Below are 17,048 nucleotides of genomic sequence, written 5' to 3'. Positions count from 1 at the left end.
TACAAAACAGTTGGTTAAGTGTCTGACTCTTGATTTCAGCTCAGGTCATGATCTCGGGGATGTGAGATCGAGGCCCATGTCAGGTTCCCCACTCAGTGGGGAGTCTGCTGGTCTCCCTCTCCCTCTGCCCCTCCCCTTGCTCACACACTCTCTCTTCTCTAAAATAAATAAATAAATAAATAAATCTTTAAAAAAGAAAGAAAACTTACAAAACATTACTGAGAGAAATTGAAGACATGTGAATAAGTGGAGGAATATACCATGTTGACATATCAGAAAACTTATCGTTAAGATGTCAATTCCTCCAGAATTGATCTATGTATTTGTTTTAGTTCGAAAGGGCTGTGGTAATGAAGTACCACAAACTGGGTGGCTTACACAACAAAAATGTGTTATCTCACAGTTCTGGAGGCCAGAAGTCCAAAATCAAGGTCTCAGCGGGGCCATGCTCCATCTGAAGGCTCTAGAGAAGGATGTGTTTCAGGCCTCTCTGCCAGCTTCTGGTAGTTGGCTTGTGGCAATACAACTTCAGTCTTCACGTGGTGTTCTCACTGTGTGCATGACTGTGTCCAAATTTAAATTTCCTCCTCTTACGAGGACATCAGTCATATTGGATTAGGGACTCACCCTACTCTAGTATGATTTCATCTTACAATCCCATTTCCAAACAAGGTCACATTCTGAGGTATTGAGGGTTAGGACTTCAATATATGAGTTTTGGGGGACTAGCTCAACCCATAACAGTATTCAATGCATTCTGATCTATACTACAACAGGTTTTCTTTCTGGTTGCAATTGACAAGCTGGTTCTAAAGTTTATATGGACATATAAAGGATATAGTTAAGACAATTTTCAAAAAGAACAGTGCTGGAGTACTTACGCTAGTGAATATCAAAACTTACAATAAAATGACTCTAATTCAGACAATGTAGCATTGGTAAAGTATAGACGAATAGAATAGACTAGAGTGTCCAGAAACAGAGTCACACATGTACAGTCTCTTGACTTATAACCAAAGCTCCATGCAGTGCAGAGCAAGAGAGGATAATCATTTCAATAATGAGTGCTGGGTCAATTGTATATCCATATTGGAAAGGAAATAAATCTTGACTCCTTGACCCCTACCTCATACCATTCACAAAAACTAATGTGAGATTGATTATAGAACAAAATATGAAAGTCAAAGCAATCAAGCTTCTAGGAGAAAACAGGAGAATATCTTTATGACGTTGGGCTAGGAAAATCTTTCCTAAAGAGGCACAAAAATACTAACTTTAAAAGACAGAAGTGATAAATTGGACTTCATTAGAATTAAGAATCTCTGTTTATCAGAAAACATCTTTAAGATAGTGAAAAGCCTTGGAGAAGATGTTTGCAATATCTATATACTGCCAATATATACCTGAACTTCTTAAAATCAAGAAAAGACAGACACTAAATTTAAAAATGGACAAAAGACTTGAATAGGCATTTCCCAAGAAGGATATCCAAATGATCTACAAACATGTGAATAGGTGCTCAAAACTGTTAGTCATTAGACAAGTAAAATTTAAGTCACAATATGATACCACTACATTAAAGAACAGAGGAAACATGAGCAAAGCACAAAACAGTTTACAGTAGAAGAGAAAGAAACAGCTAATAACCATAAGAGGGTAAGTTCAAAATCATTAGAAAACAGAGAAATGAAAATTAAAACAATCCTAAAGTTACCATTTTAACCCTTTAAAATAGCAAAAAATGTTTCAATGTTAATACCAGACTTTGGGGAGAATACAATTAGATGAGCTTTCGCATACATTGCTTGTGGGAGATGTAGCATTTTTTAAGGCAATTGATTCATCGTATGCTATAGCTCTGGACAAAGCAAAGTCGTTCTTAGCATCTATGCTAAGGAAATAAAAAATGACAACAAAGATTTGAGTAAAAGGAAGCTCATTCAGCATTATTTATAGTAGTAAAATATTGGAACAACCCAAATGTCCAACTAGAATGGAAGTTATGCTATCTCTATAAGGTAGAGCATTATGTAGCCCTTAGAAGTAAATTCTATTTTGAAATGTGAAATAGGAATATGCTCATGCAACATTGTTAGGCAAAAAAGCAGAATATGAAACAGAATATTACAGTTTGATTTTAAGTATATAAAACATGCATGTGAAATCAGTAAATAGCTACATTTATACTTACATATCTGTATACAAAATAAGACAGAAAATACATCAAAATATTCATCTCTGCATTTTGGGGTCTGGGTAAATTTTTTCTTGATACTTTTTGATATTTTCAGGCTTTTTACAATGTTCCATTTTCATAAGCAGAAAAGAAGTCATTATAATAAATCATAAAAAGAATTTAGAGAAATAACTTTTCAAGAGTATCAATATTCTCTCTGCCATTTAACTTTCGAGGACAACTTAGCACCGTCTTCTTTCTGCAGCCCTCAAATAAAGGAAGTGGTTCTTCAAAATGGACCTCATTTAATGAAATCCACGCCAATAACATGGTTATTTTTATTTTTACTTGCGATCGTTTTAAGTTTACCAGCTCAGTAAGCATCCTCCCTGATTTGTGGTATTGTCCCTTGCAGGGAACAGGATTAAAGCCTCCTGGGCATCAGGGAGATAGGACCGGGTAAACAGTACCCCATAGTGGAGCAGAGATAAGCAGTCAGTGAAATAGACCTCAGCCCTCTGAGTCAGATCGGGGTAAAGGTTAGATACTATAGTGAATAATTATTTTATTCGATAACTCTCTTTCTTTCTTATTGTCCATCCCTCCTTTCGAAAACGTAAGCTTTATGAGGGCTGTCTCCGTCCCTACTTACCATTGTATCTTTAGCCCCTAGAAAACACTGTGCAATTTGGTGGCCACCCAGGGGGTTTCAAAGTGGTCACATAAGAAAAGAATGTAAAAATCTTACTAATAACTTTTCATATAGATTGCATGTTGCAATGATAGTATTTTGGATGTATTAGGTTAAATGAAGTATATTATATCTAATGCTATATGTAAATACTTCTATATAATTTATGCATTTTTAGAGTATGGCTATTAGATGTATTTTGGAATTACATACAGGGCTTGTGTTTACGGCTTGCGTTGTGTTTCTACTGGACAGACCTGCCCTAGAATATTGCCTGGCACATGGTAGGCACTCAATTAATATTTGTTGACTAGATTAACAATAGTCTTCTATTGTTGTTGTTGTAGCTAACATTTTTTTTTAAGATTATATTTTGAGAGAGAGGGAGAGCACAGAGCACAGGTGGGGAGGGGGCTAAGAGGCAGGGAGAGAGGAAGAAGCAGGCTCCCTGCTGAGCAAGGAGCCCGCTGTGGGACTCAATGTGGACTCGATCCCAGGACCCTGAGATCATGACCTGAGCAGAAGGCAGACGCTTAACCGACTGAGCCACAGAGGCGCCCCGTAGCTAACATTTCTTGAATGCCAATATGCGAAAACTATGCTAAGTGCTTCATTCATATGCTTCATTTTACAGAATCTTCTCAACAATGCTCATCAGTAAGAACTCATATTTCTAGGTGGAGCAATGAGGTGTAGAAAGGTCAAGTAACCTGCAGGATAGTAGGTGGCAGAGTCAGGATTCAGACCCAGAATGAGTAAGTGGAGGAGACCAAGTTGAACCACTGTCTGCCTCCAAAGACCACACACTTTAGCCACTCTTCTCTCCTGAGTCCCTGAATCTCCATGAAGTCTCCGACAACTCTGAGAGCCTTGCACGTGCAGTCATGTGGTTAAAAACTATGTTAATTCTGTGGAGGTTTATTCAAGAAAAATTGTTCAAAGGAAGCAACGTTGCTCATTCTAGCTCCGAATGAGTCTTCCCTTTAGGTAAAAAGCCATAATCTTTGCAACTGCATAGTGATTGTGCCCTGCCCCCAAGCGCCAGGGCCCAGGGTTGCAGAATTCAGGAGACTGTGACTCCGCCCCTTTTGGAGCGGTCTCTTCCTTCAGCTTCCATGACCTCTCTCTTTCCTGGTTACCCTCACTCACTTCCGATTGCTCCTTCTTTACTCTTCTTCCTGCCCTGGTCTGTCCCCTGGAGCTCTTTACCCCACTCTTACATTGCGTGGGCTTCCAGAGGGACGTAATCTAAATCCAAGACATCCAAGCTGTCCCCCTTTGCGTGCTGAAGACCCCCACTCTACACCCGCATGAGGTGCCCAGCAGATATGTATCAAGTTCCTACCATGTGCTACATAACTGGGTGGAGGACACCCCCACCTGTCCGGATACTTTACATTTGACATGGTAGGATCCAAATGGATCATCTCCCTCTTCTCTGAATCTTCTCCCGGAGAATGGCATCATCAATCACCCAAGCCAGCGACCTGAGAAATTTTCTCTCCTTCACCTTCCAAGACAAGAATGCTGCCCCTTTCCTTTCTCCTGGAGGCATCTCCTCTCCCATCTCCCCTGCCTCGATCCCAGTCTGGAGTAGCGGGATCTCCACCGCAGAACTGAACGCGCCTCCAGCCCGGTCTCCCTGCTCCAATCCTGTCTCTCCCTACAGCCACTTGGTGATCTTTCTAAAACCTTGTGAGCATAGTCCTCGTGAGTGGCAAAATGTGGTCCCCAACTGGCTCACAGCACTGAAAGCTCCTCAACCCACCTTCTCCAGCTTCGTCTCATATCCTCCCAATTCCTGTGCACACCCCACACTCCACTCACATCACCCTGGGGTTCACGTTCCATGAACACATCTGTGTACTCCCTACCTGGAAGGTCCTTCCTTCTCCACCTGGGAGGCCCTCGTGATCAACCCGAAGTCAGAGTAATACCCCTTCCCTGTGTCCTAACACCATTCATTGCAGCGCCTTTTGGGTGGGTTCATTTCTTTGTCACCTCTGTGAGTCCTTTAACTCTAAGCAGAGGTTAAGGCCTGAGCTTTGGAATCAGCCCACTTTGCATTTGTCCGTTAGTCTAATTCACAAGGCAACCCTCCTTCCCATTTTATAGAGGAGTACACCAAGTCTCAAAGAGACTAACTACTTTGCCCAAGGTTCGCCAGCTGGTAAGTGGTGGTCCCAAGACATCACAGATTGTCTGGGGACTAATTTGGTAGAGGGTCCAGCTCAGGTCTGGGAATAAGCTTGATCGAATGAGACGAGGGTAATGAGGGTGGTGGAAATGCATGTACTTGTTGAAGAGACTCTGAGGAGGTTTTCACTCGGGGCCGATGTGCTGGGGTCCTGGATTGGGGGCACCGCTCCCCACATCGCCCCTCCCACGTCCACAGGGGTGTGAGTTCAACACCGTCACCCGCCTCCATCCTCCTCTTGTGGAAGGCGGATGCCAGCAAGTCCCCCGGAGCAGCACTGCGTAGCCTGTAAGTCAGCCCCCGACAAGCCTCCCAAGTCAGATTTTACAGAGGAAGATGCCAAGACCCAAGGAGGCCTAGGAATTTGCCCACAGTTAAGAAGGCTGGTGAGCGACCCAGCCCCACTCCAGGCTTGGAAACCACACACCTGGCTGTGTCTGCCTACCAGGGAGAGTTCCACGCACGGCCCCACCAGACTGCTATTCTCAGATAGGCGCCCCCCAAGAATGCTTCCCTCTCGGCTCAGAGCCCCATCCCCAATGCTCGAAGGGGAACAAGGCTTGAGTCGGGCGTGGTCACCTAAGGCAGGAGGACAGCGACTCAGCATGCCCCTCCCACACTCCGAGGGGCAGGCAGGGAGGGGGGGACGACCTGGTTTTGCCAGGGGAGGTCTAACCTGGCCAAGCAGAGTGGCTCAGTGTTGGATGGGAGGGGTCTCCCCAGAAGCTCGGAAGCTGCTTTGGGCAGAGGGGAAAGGCCCTACATCCCGGCTGCAGCGGGACCATTGCCCAGGAAAGGCCCAGCTCTTCATTGCTCTTTTTGGCATCTGGTCTCTGGAGTGAGTGTCTGAGGCTGCTCTGAAAAGGGGGCGCGGTGCCTGTTTATCTTGCTGCCTGCAGCCCCTAGAACACTCCCCAGGCTAGCGGGCCCGTCAGCCTGGAGTCCCGCCAAGTCCTCACTCCTGGCTGCAGATGCCGCTTCTCCAGCTCTGGAGCGCAGTGGGTGCTCTCTTCCTCCTGGACACACCTTCCGCGGAGACCCCTGGGAGTCACTGGCCCAGGTCTCTCTGGCCCAGGATGCCGGCTTGCAGGGGCGCGTCTGCCCGGCTCTTCCTGAGTGCAAGGTGCCTTTGCGGCCTCTCACTGTGGACAGGTGCCTTAGACCGAGGATGATCTGGGGTCTCCAGAATGAAGCCCTTTCTTTCTTTCTTTCTTTCTTTCTTTCTTTTTTTTTTTAAGATTTTATTTATTTATTTGACAGAGAGATATAGTGAGAGAGGGAACACAAGCAGGGGGAGTAGGAGAGGAGCAGGCTTCCCTGCTGAGCAGGGAGCCCGATGTGGGGCTCGATCCCAGGACCCTGGGATCATGACCTGAGCCGAAGGCAGATGCTTAAGGACTGAGCCACCCAGGCGCCCCAGAACGAAGCCCTTTCTAGCACCGCGGCTGTGCCATTCCTCACCCTGTGGTCCTGTGGGGTTCCTGCCTCCCGGGTCCCCCCTCCCCCACCAGCCTGGGAGATTTTGCTGAGACACACATGAAGCTCGGAAGCAGCTTCTCTCAGAGCAGAATTCCCTCCATGGTCTGTGGTCCCCTGCTAAGATTTTTCCAGGGTTGAATTAAGGTACATGGTGGGTGAGGTATGGAGGGAAAGACCCAAATTTGGAAAGTCTGGGATTAGACACTAGCAACCTGGAATCAGCTCTGGCCTGGTCACTCCATGGAATTCAGTTTCTTCATCTGAAAATGGTGGATCGGACTCACAGGTCCCAAACTAATGTTCCCCAGAACCCCAGGGTTCCATGAGGTATTAATAGGTCTCCTATGAAAAAGAGAATTCGGGTCCCATAAGTTTGGGTGATAATATATGCTATCTCATCCTCCCAGCAGGTCATTAGGCCCAAAGGCATTTCAAAGGCTCAGGGAAGTACCGCAGTGAAAACGAAACAAAACTAAACTAAACCAGTTTACCTTTGTTTAACCCTGACTTTCTCACAAGTAATTCACCATAGAAGCCCTTTTCCTCAAAATAGCAGTCAACATCCTGGGACACCCCCTTGGGACAACCTGACCAGATAACCTCTCAACTTTCTTGTTGCCAGGATAGGCGAGACCTCTCCACCCCGGGGCCGGGAGCAGACCAGGAGCGGCTCTACAGCAAATTCCAAGATCCCACAGAAAGGTCCACACTGCACGTAGAAAAGGGGCAAGTAGCAGTCCCTCCCAGCTCTATTTTATTATTTTTTTAAGAAAGACTACTGCTACGAATTAGAGACCAAAAAGGGGAGACTTTAAAAAAAAAATCTCATTTTTTTACTCTGATTCTTTGTCAATTTGATGACGTCAATTCACCTTAAAACTAACAGCCTTGGTTTGCCCATCTGTGAAAAGGGACTAGGGAGTCTTCACTGGCCCCCACTCAATGTTAGCCCTCAGAAGTTCCCAACCTGGGGTCCCCATACACCAAATGGGGAGAAAAGCATAAGCTATTTCCAATATTTAAAGAAGTCTAGTGGAAATTATACATTTACCATGAGAAGTGTCTTTGCTTTTGACTGGTATTGTATCAACTCAGTATGGCAACATTGGTTGTCATGGGGACAAGGATTATTATGCAATAGATAGGGTTGGTTTGTGAGACAATTTTTTTTTTTTTTTTACAAACTTAGTGTCTGTGAAAGTAATAAAAAGATCAGCAGGTAATGAAAAGGTAAAGAGCTCCTGACTCAAGAGCTTGGGCCCCGGAGCAGTTTAAAAGTGCTGTGGTGGAGAGCAAAGGGGTGGAGGGGCCCCAAGGGAAGTAAGGGTGTCCCCAAGGGAGACCCGGGGTTGTGTATGGGAGCGTGTGTTGAAGGTGTGACGTGGTTGTGGCGTATGGCTTGGCCTTTCAGAGCACACTGGGAAAGGATCTCCCCGGGCCGAGATAGGGCGTGGAGCACCACCTTTACTGAGCTGAGGGGAGCAGAGCCCATTCAAGCAGGCTCAGGGATCCGGCCAACGTGGATTCTGTGCAACTTCTTAGAAAGCCTTTTGGCGGGCGCCTGGGTGGCTCAGTCGGTTAAGCGACTGCCTTCGGCTCAGGTCGTGATCCCAGGGTCCTGGGATTGAGTCCCCATGTCGGGCTCCCTGCTCGGCGGGGAGTCTGCTTCTCCCTCTGACCCTCTCCCCTCTCGTGCTGTTTCTCTCTCGCTCGCTGTCTAATAAATAAATAAAATCTTTAAAAAAAAAAAGAAAGCCTTTTGGCAGTGCCAATATCTGAGGGCTTTCAAACACTTGGAAGTTCTGATTTTATATGTGCAAAGTTCTGCCCCCTTGAGCCCCGCATCACTTTTTCACAAGCTGCCACATCTAGAGAGGTAGTCTGCGCGGTTCAAGGCTCTTTACTCTTCCCTCCAAGATGCTGTTCACTCAGAATCGCCTCACTAGTTTCCTGTTCTCCTTTCTCCCCCTTGGGCTCAATTGCCCAACATTTCTCCCCCAACATCCAGCTCCATTTTGGTACCAGCCTTGGGAGCTGGGCCCACAAGACTTCTCTCTCCCCCAGGAAAGCAGTGGTGAAAATCAGGGTTGGTAGAGCCCTACACATCACCCAAAAGGTGGTTAGCTTTTTCTAACTCTTCAGAGCATCTAAGACAACAAAGTCTTTCCTTTGTTAATATTGATGTTGTTAGTAATATCTCTTGCTAAGAATTGGGCCATATCTGAAAATTTAGAGGAAACAAGAGGACACCTGACAGGGGGATTCCATCTGCCCAGGGCCTAAATCAGACTGCTGGCTTTTAACTAGATGACTAAAGCTGAAAAGGATTTTTCTCTAGGCTATTTGAGAACAAAGCATTTTGTTGTGTGGTTTTTAAAAAATTATGTCAAATGACTTGATAAATAAATGCATAATTTGGAGTGGAGGAATTAGCTGTTAATTAAACTGTAGGGGAAAACGTGAAAGACATTGACATGGACTTAAAAAGATTATTGGGGGTACTGTCTATTGCATCCTTCCAGATTATCTAAGCTATTTTAGAATCCTCTAAGTTGTAGAAAAGTTGACAGTAATGCAAATTATTTTTGTCCATAGAATTCCAGTTGTATTTAGTGGTAGTTAGCCCCATGGATACTGACCAGCAAAATATTGCTGAATTTGCATTTATTTGTAAATTTCTCTCAGCACTCCAGATGTCTATATATTTGTGTTTTGGATTCTCTTTTGAATAGACAACCTATTCAGGAACAGACATGTTACTGGTTCTCTCCTTAATTAATGACTTAAATAAAATCTCTGACATGTGTTCATTTTATAGCTATCTGAGAGGTATGATTATGCCCTCCTTTAAAAGTTATCTTTTGACACATCCACAGAGAAAGGGCCATGTGAGGACACAGTGGGAAGGTAGTCATCAGCAAGCAAGGAGAGAGGCCTCTGGAGTAACCAAATCTGCTGATGCCTTGATCTTCCAGCCTCCAGAATAAGAAAAAATAAATTTCTGTGGTTTAAGTTACACACTGCATACTATTTTGTTATGGTAGCCTTATCAGACTAAGACTATATACCCAATTTGTTCATCCATTTATCTACTGATGGATATTTTCTTGTTTTCAGTATTTGGCAGTTATGAATAAAGCTGCTATTAACATTCATACACAAAAAATATCTTTTGATGAATTTATGCAACTTATTTATTCAACTAATATTTCCTAATGTAAACTAGGCATTATGGTTGGATACCCAAGATAGAAAAATAGATAGTATTCTAGCCCTAGAGAACAGTCTAGTATGGGGAATGTGAAGTGGTGGGTAGACTGACAAGTGACCAGATTTAGTAAAGATAAGGAGTGCTCTACTACTGAGCAATTTAAAAAAGGATGAGATCTTGCCATTTGCAACAACACAGATGGATCTAGAAGGTATTATACTAAGTGCAGTAAGTCAGAGAAAGAAAAATACCATGACTTTACTTCTGTGTGGAATCTAAGAAACAAGAGAACAAACAAAAAAAGCAGAGACAGACCCATAAATACAGAGAACAAACTGATGATTGCCAGAGAAGAGGGGGTGGGCGGGTGGGCAAAATGGGTGAACGAGAGTGGGAGGTACGGGCTTCCAGTTATGGCATAAAGAAGTCATAGGGATGCAAGGTACAAATAAGGCATTTAGCCAATGATAATGTAATAGTGCTGTGTGGTGACAAAGGGCAGCTACACTTGGGGAGAGCATAGCATACTGGGTAGAGTTGTGGAATCACTATGTTACACACTTGAAACTAATGTAACATTGTGTGTTGACTGCTTCAATGTAAAAAGTAAAAAAAAAAGGTAAGGAGCCCTCTAGTGGGGGGGTACTGGTGGGATAAATGTAGGAGTGAAGTAGTACTCCCTGGCACTGCCTGAGCAGGTGAAGAGCAAGAGGGGAGAATTCTCTGGAGAATCAGCCTCATGCACAGAGGCGGAGAGACATGCCTTCCTGCAGTTTCCATTTTGAAGACAGATAGAGATGAGGGTGGACTAGCAGATGGGTCAGATTCCAAAGGGCCTTGTGTCCTACAATGTACAGAACTGATTGTAGGTAAGAAAAGAGTACAATTTTATTTATTTCTTTTTTAAGATTTTATTTATTTATTTGACAGAGAGTGAGAGAGCACAAACAGGGGGAGTGACAGAGGCAAAGGGAGAGGGAGAAGCGGGCTCCCTGCTTCCCTCCCAGGCCCCTGGGATTATGACCTGAGCTGAAGGCAGACGCCTAACCGACTGAGCCACACTTTCATAATAGCCCAGAATGGTGCAGTTGGATTCTCGGTCACAGTTGACACTCATTTGTTCTAGATGCCTCTCCTCATCGGTTACCACTTCTCCTGGCTTCACAGGCTAGTCTGATATGACCCAGATCTCATCTCTAGGGGACCTGAGCCCCTTTGTAAGCTGAAGTTTCTATAGCTCTCCATTTACCGTCACTGTTAGGTAAGAGAGCCACCAAAGGTGCCCAAGTCACCTGTGTTAAAAGGTAATTTTCTTTTCAGAAAAAAAAAATTAGGACTCTCAGACACAAAGATGGATGAGATATGTGTACATATACAAAATTTAAGAAAGTCAAAAGAGCACAAGCATATTTGGCATTAAGGGATATTGGGATGAATTGCAAGTAGAGATTAAATTTTTTTCTGCAGTGGGAAATAAGTCAATTAAAATCACCACAAGACAGAATTTACATATAATTACCTACAATTTACCAAAATATTGAAAAATAACTTGAAGATGAGGAACATGACCAGAATCTGATAATCTGGAAAGGTATGTTATAAATGATGCATAGCGTCCACTGAAATACATTTTTTCTACACCTGGGTGCCAAACATAATCTTCCCATGTCAGTGGATGGAACATTCTGCAAACCTTCATATGGTGGTGCTGGTTGAGACTCTGTGGTCAGGAAAGGCAAGGCCAACCCATGACCTGAATATGTATCTATTCTTCTGAGAACAAAGAATAGATTTCTGAACTTTCCAGGATAGAAAGGGCCCAATGTAGTCAAACTGCTACGAAGTGGCTGGTTTGTCTCTTGAGGAAGACCAATCAATATGGTGCTCTGTTGGGGACTCCGTTGGTTGCTGCTGTAGGCAGGATAACTTTAATGGCAGCAGTAGCCAAATTATCTTTGGTAAGTGAGAGTCTATGCTGTTGGCCCATGAATAACGTTCATCTCTGCTCCCACATTTTGTTCATGTTTCCATTGTGCCAACACTGGAGTGGCCGGTGATAGAGGCTGGCTGAGGCCAGTGGGCTGAGTCATCTGTCTACCTGATTTAGTTCTTCATCAATGGTGGATGCTCTCTGGGGATTTGAACATAGGATACAAAGATTTTTCTCCTTCAAGTCCACTTCTTTAAGTCCATCCACATACCTCCATCCCAGACCCATTATCTCTAATTTTCCTGTTTTTCCTCATCAGCTAGCCAGGCCATTTGCCACTATATATTCTAACCTTGGGACACTTCTTTTTTCTACACTAAGCGGGTGACCCAGTGCACTATTCACAGTTCTGAATATTGGGAGGATTTTCTCTTATTACTGTCTTTTAAGCGCCCCGCCCCCTACCCCACGATCCCCCTCCCTATGTGAGGTTGTAGTGTAACTCTATCCAATTTCAGCTTGCACTCACATACAGAGTTGACCCATCCGTGAAACAACCCGGGGGTTTTCCTCCTCTTTCAGTTGGTCTTACAGGATGCCTCATCCTGCCAGAGATGTGCCCAGGAAGAGGACCTCCTGGGCAATCATGGTAGATGAGAGGGGGTCTGGATTACCCGCTCATGCAGCCTGCTTGTACCCTCTCATCCTGTTGGTACTCAATCCTGGAGGTACCACTTCTGCTTTATGATGGACTGTTGCCGAGCTAGTCTCTCATTGGGTCTTAGAGGACCCTGCATTTGATGGGCAGTTTTAGCCACAAAGTTACTTGGACTCTCTCTATACCAGGGCCTACTAGCAGGTTAGGAGTTGTTTTCCAAAGGCATACAATTCTTCAGTGCAGATGGCATGGCCTTGCTGCAGAGCCCTGGGGGCTTGCATTGTGATTTTCTCTCACTGGAGCTTGCCACAAACTCCACATGGTGTCTTTCCTCACACCATACCTCTAATCCCATGAGGTCTGTCAGAGCATATGGATCTGGATTGTCTGCATGGTAGCCTGGGCTGGCTGCAGAGGTCTTTTCTGCTCTGGGACTCAAAGTTGGCTGTCTTCTATGTCACAAGGTGCATGAATCAGAATAGTTTCTCTAGGTATTGAATAATATGCTGACTCAAGAACTTGAAGAGGCTTACCAGGCATGTTTCCTTCTTCATAGTGAGGTACAAGATACAATAATTTGTCTTTTGTTTTGCAGATGTCCTGGTTACTGGACCTGATTCCTGGCCTTCTGAAAATGTTACAGTTGTGGCAGGCTCCTGAATTATTGCAGGGGTTAGTGCCAATCCTCTGGAACACACGTGTCTTATAAAGGTCTCCAGCAAGCTAGCCACCTCTTGCTCATCTGACCCTGTCAATATAGTATCATTGATGAAATGAAGGTGTTATTCTGTGGATGTCCAACTGGTACAAATATTGAAGTCAATATGGCCTTGGAGCAAAACTGTTAATGTCTATTATTTCCATGGAAATGTGAATTGTTTCTGATCTTTTTTGACTGAAAGAAAAAAGAATGCCTTCACCCTATCAATAGCTGTATACTATACACTTGAGGTGGTATTGATCTGGTCTAATGAAGATACCACACCTAGCACTCTGCTTGCAACTGGGGTTATTATACTTGAGATTGTGATAGTTTAGTGACCCTTCCTACTCCATGTGGTTTCTTCAGGGACCAGACTGGTCAAACTAGTAAGAACTGAGAGGAGGAGATGAATAGAATGTGGCAATACACCTCTATTATCTTCTCCCCACAATATGACTTTACATTTATTTATGCCTGGGGAGTGCGAGGGGGGGAGGTTAATTTGAGAGACTTGCTCTTGGCCTTTTCCAGTATGATAGTTCTTATTTTGCAGACCAAGGATGCAAAGCGGGGTTGGGCCAACTGCCAAACAGGTCATTCCAGTTATATATTAGCAGACTGAGTGAGTAACTGACCACTGAGTGGGTCCATGGGAGCTGAGGATCTCTGTAAACTGGACATTGGTCAGGACTACATTTACTATCTGGCCCCCATAGGACCCACTCTAACACGGGGGCCATGATGATTCAGGTCTTGGGTCATCAATGACAACTCATGCCCTATGTTCAACCTCCTCAAATGTCTGGGTATTTGCTTTTCCCTAATGTGTAGTTACGTAACCATTATTGTGTATACTTGCCATGATATTGCAGTGTTTTCCCTCCTGTGGACCCAGCCATCTCTTCTGTCAGCAGTTCTGGGTCTGAAAACTGGCTCGCCCAGGTTGAGAAAATGGGCAAGGGATTGTGACTTTTTAAGGGGGCAACGGCCTCAGTTCTGAAATTGTCCATCATTGACTTCTGCTAGTATAAGCTCAGTAGTACAAGCTGGGTAAATGCCCATCTATTTTGTCTCTAGGGACTCTGTTGTTGGAATTATTCTCATAACTGTGTGGTTTGACCCTCTCGGCTGCCACTCTGACCTTGCAGTCAGGACAGTAATTGTGACTTCCTGGCTTTGGGTGGTTTTATGTTGCCACCTGGCTCTGTTGTTTCAGAGTCCTAGCATCCCTGTTGCTATCAGCCAACATTGTTCTGTAGTGATGTCTTTATAGAAGAGTCATCTTTGAATTTTTAGTGATGCTAGTGCACCTCTGAACAGTGTATGCCTCAGGACCTTTGTCCATGGTGTGTCCTCTTGGCCTTCCAGCCATAGTATATCCATCATGCCCGCTTCCCTGAAACTTTTAGCTCCATCTTTCACTGTCTGCCAAGGCAATTCTGGAATTTTAACTCCACTCAACATTGGCCATCACTTTTTCCATGTTTCTAGGAGCCATGCTAGTAGCAAGTTTGCACCAACTCCTGGAATCTTTGCTAGAGAATTAAATTCTGTATCTTGGCGGAGCACTTCCAAGTCCAAAATTCTTCTCTATTCCATCTTATAATATTCTGGCTCCTTTCTTCAAGCATCCTTAGGATCTCCTCCAATTCCCATCAGTACCTGTGTACTATCTTATGGTTCTTTTAGTGTATAGTCCCTATCTTCCCTTAGCTGGCCCAGCATGTCCCCAGCTGAGTTATGAGGACCCTGAGTGGTGCATGTGTTGTCTTGCACAAGAGAAGCCTCTTTAATATTTCCCATCTTGGAGTAGGGATGGGGAGTGCTAGTGAGGATTATGGGGAAATAGGTCTATAGACTCAGACTTTGCCCAGGGGCTTGTGGAGTTAAAATCTTTTGGGGGGTAGGGGATCCAACTAGATGTTGCATCTGATGTGTACGATTTTCCCAATGAGGACCCTGACCTTGCATAACAGACCTGCCTTGGTTGTCTTTGAAATTCTGCTACTCTATTTAAAGTCCTGGTTGGTCTTCATTTTTCTCTTCTTTCCTGTTGTCTCCTACTGTAGGAAATGAGAATACTGTATGCAACTAAAGAGGCCCTCTGTTTCCACATCTGGCTTTCAGTTGCCTGATACTTGCCCTCAGCTCTTCATTATCCTTCTGTAGGCGTCAGTGACACTTAGAAAAGCCATCCAATCTCATCGTCCTATCGCTACTGTTCCCTCTCTACATGGGTATGTAGTGATAACAGGAGTCCAGCTCTCCAAAACACAACTAAACATACTATTTCACCTGATACTTACGATTCTGTGAGTAGAAAGAAATGAGTTGTTGTATCAATCCATTAGATGCCTAATACTACCTAAAGACAAAAGGCCATTTAAGATTATTTTTTACTTTAGTGAGTTAGAAAATGTTTCATCCTTGAAATACATTTGCCCTAAATGCCTATATACATTAGTCTGAAGAAGAATCATGTTCAGGAATCCAAGAAACCCAGAGAAAAACACGCAATCACACAAGCCGTTCGCCAATGACAAAGGAGTCAGCAAACTGTTGGAAAACAGAGCTTGTAATAATGAAAAAAGGACAGTTTGTAATCAATCACTTATTTTCTTTTAAAAACACATAACCACATTAACTTTTTGCTTTATACAACCATCTAGAAACTATAAAACAGTACCACATTGTGCATTTAGCCTACTTATCAAGAAGGGAACTCCACACGTCGTAAGACTTGTACCCACGTAAGAAGGAAAGAGGAGACAGCTAGTAGCATAGTCACAGACACAACACGAGTCCAGCAGGCGTCCAGCCCTTGATGCCACCTTTTCCGTCTGCCAGAGCGGAGACAGTAAGAAAGGAAGCAAGGGAGGAGAGAGGGAAAGAAGCACCCACAGAGGACTAATCACATTCCATAGTTACTTTTGACAACTATAGCTCAGGGTTTCATAGAATAGTAGCATTTGACCAACACAATGTGGTAGGGGGTGAAGGAAACATGAGTAGAGGGAGAGGGTCTGAAAGACAGATACATTTTACACCCGATTCCCCTCCTAAACAGTCTTCATTGATACAAGCTTCTGTGCTAATCCAGAATATAGCAAGAAATTAATCTTAATGTGATGAAGCTTCAATTATGCTCTTTTTGCAAATGTGAGTGGCTCACAATTTTACTTTACACTTCAAAAGAATAACAATGTCATCATCAATTACAGGATTCTTTCAGGATTCCCCACAATCTTTCTCCCTATTCCCACCATGCTGGTGTTGTTACAGGACAATCAGGGAAGTCTGGGTAGGAACATCAGGAAGTTTGGGTAGGGAGATGGAATCCTTTGCTCATATTCTTCTAAGTCCACACTTTTCTGGTAGTAAGTCTTCCCTCTGATTTTGGTGGCATAGAAGAACTAAGGTAATATGGTGGAAGTAGAGTCAAGTAACTGGTTTTGAAGGTATACAAGATGAGACTGTAATTAGCAGACACACCGAATCCAAGGCAAACAATTGGTTATTTGATTGTCCTCCTTAGGTTGATGGCACCATAAAAAAACTGAAGGTGGCTTTGATATACTAATAAAATAAACCAAAGGTCTGCTACAAGGAAACATATTTTAGATGAAAATTAGTATAATGATTCTTTTCACTTCAGGGGAAACTCTCATCTTGTCCCTCTCACTTCCTCTTCCACCATAAGTAAGCAAATACATTCTGGAAGGTTGTTTTTAAGGGGTAACTCAGTATCAGAGTTTTGTCAATTTCATACAAGAAAGGCCATTATTAAGTGTACCAATCAGGAAGCTCATCTCCATTCCCAAACTTCTCATATTATTTAAATTAAGCTCTTTCCAATCTAATGAGATGATTTTACTTTTTCATGTGTGGTGAGCAGAATGTGGTTTAATGCTGGTTAAATCACTGGTCTGTAGCACTGACCATTACAAATTTCTTACACTCTAATATAATCAATTCTATCCCACATGTGCTCTGACACTGTACA

Source organism: Eumetopias jubatus, unplaced genomic scaffold, assembly GCF_037043125.1.
Source record: "Eumetopias jubatus isolate StellerSeaLion01/CBP00866 unplaced genomic scaffold, mEumJub1_p1.0 scaffold_12, whole genome shotgun sequence".
Classification (NCBI taxonomy): domain Eukaryota; kingdom Metazoa; phylum Chordata; class Mammalia; order Carnivora; family Otariidae; genus Eumetopias; species Eumetopias jubatus.
This window is presented reverse-complemented; position numbering follows the sequence as displayed.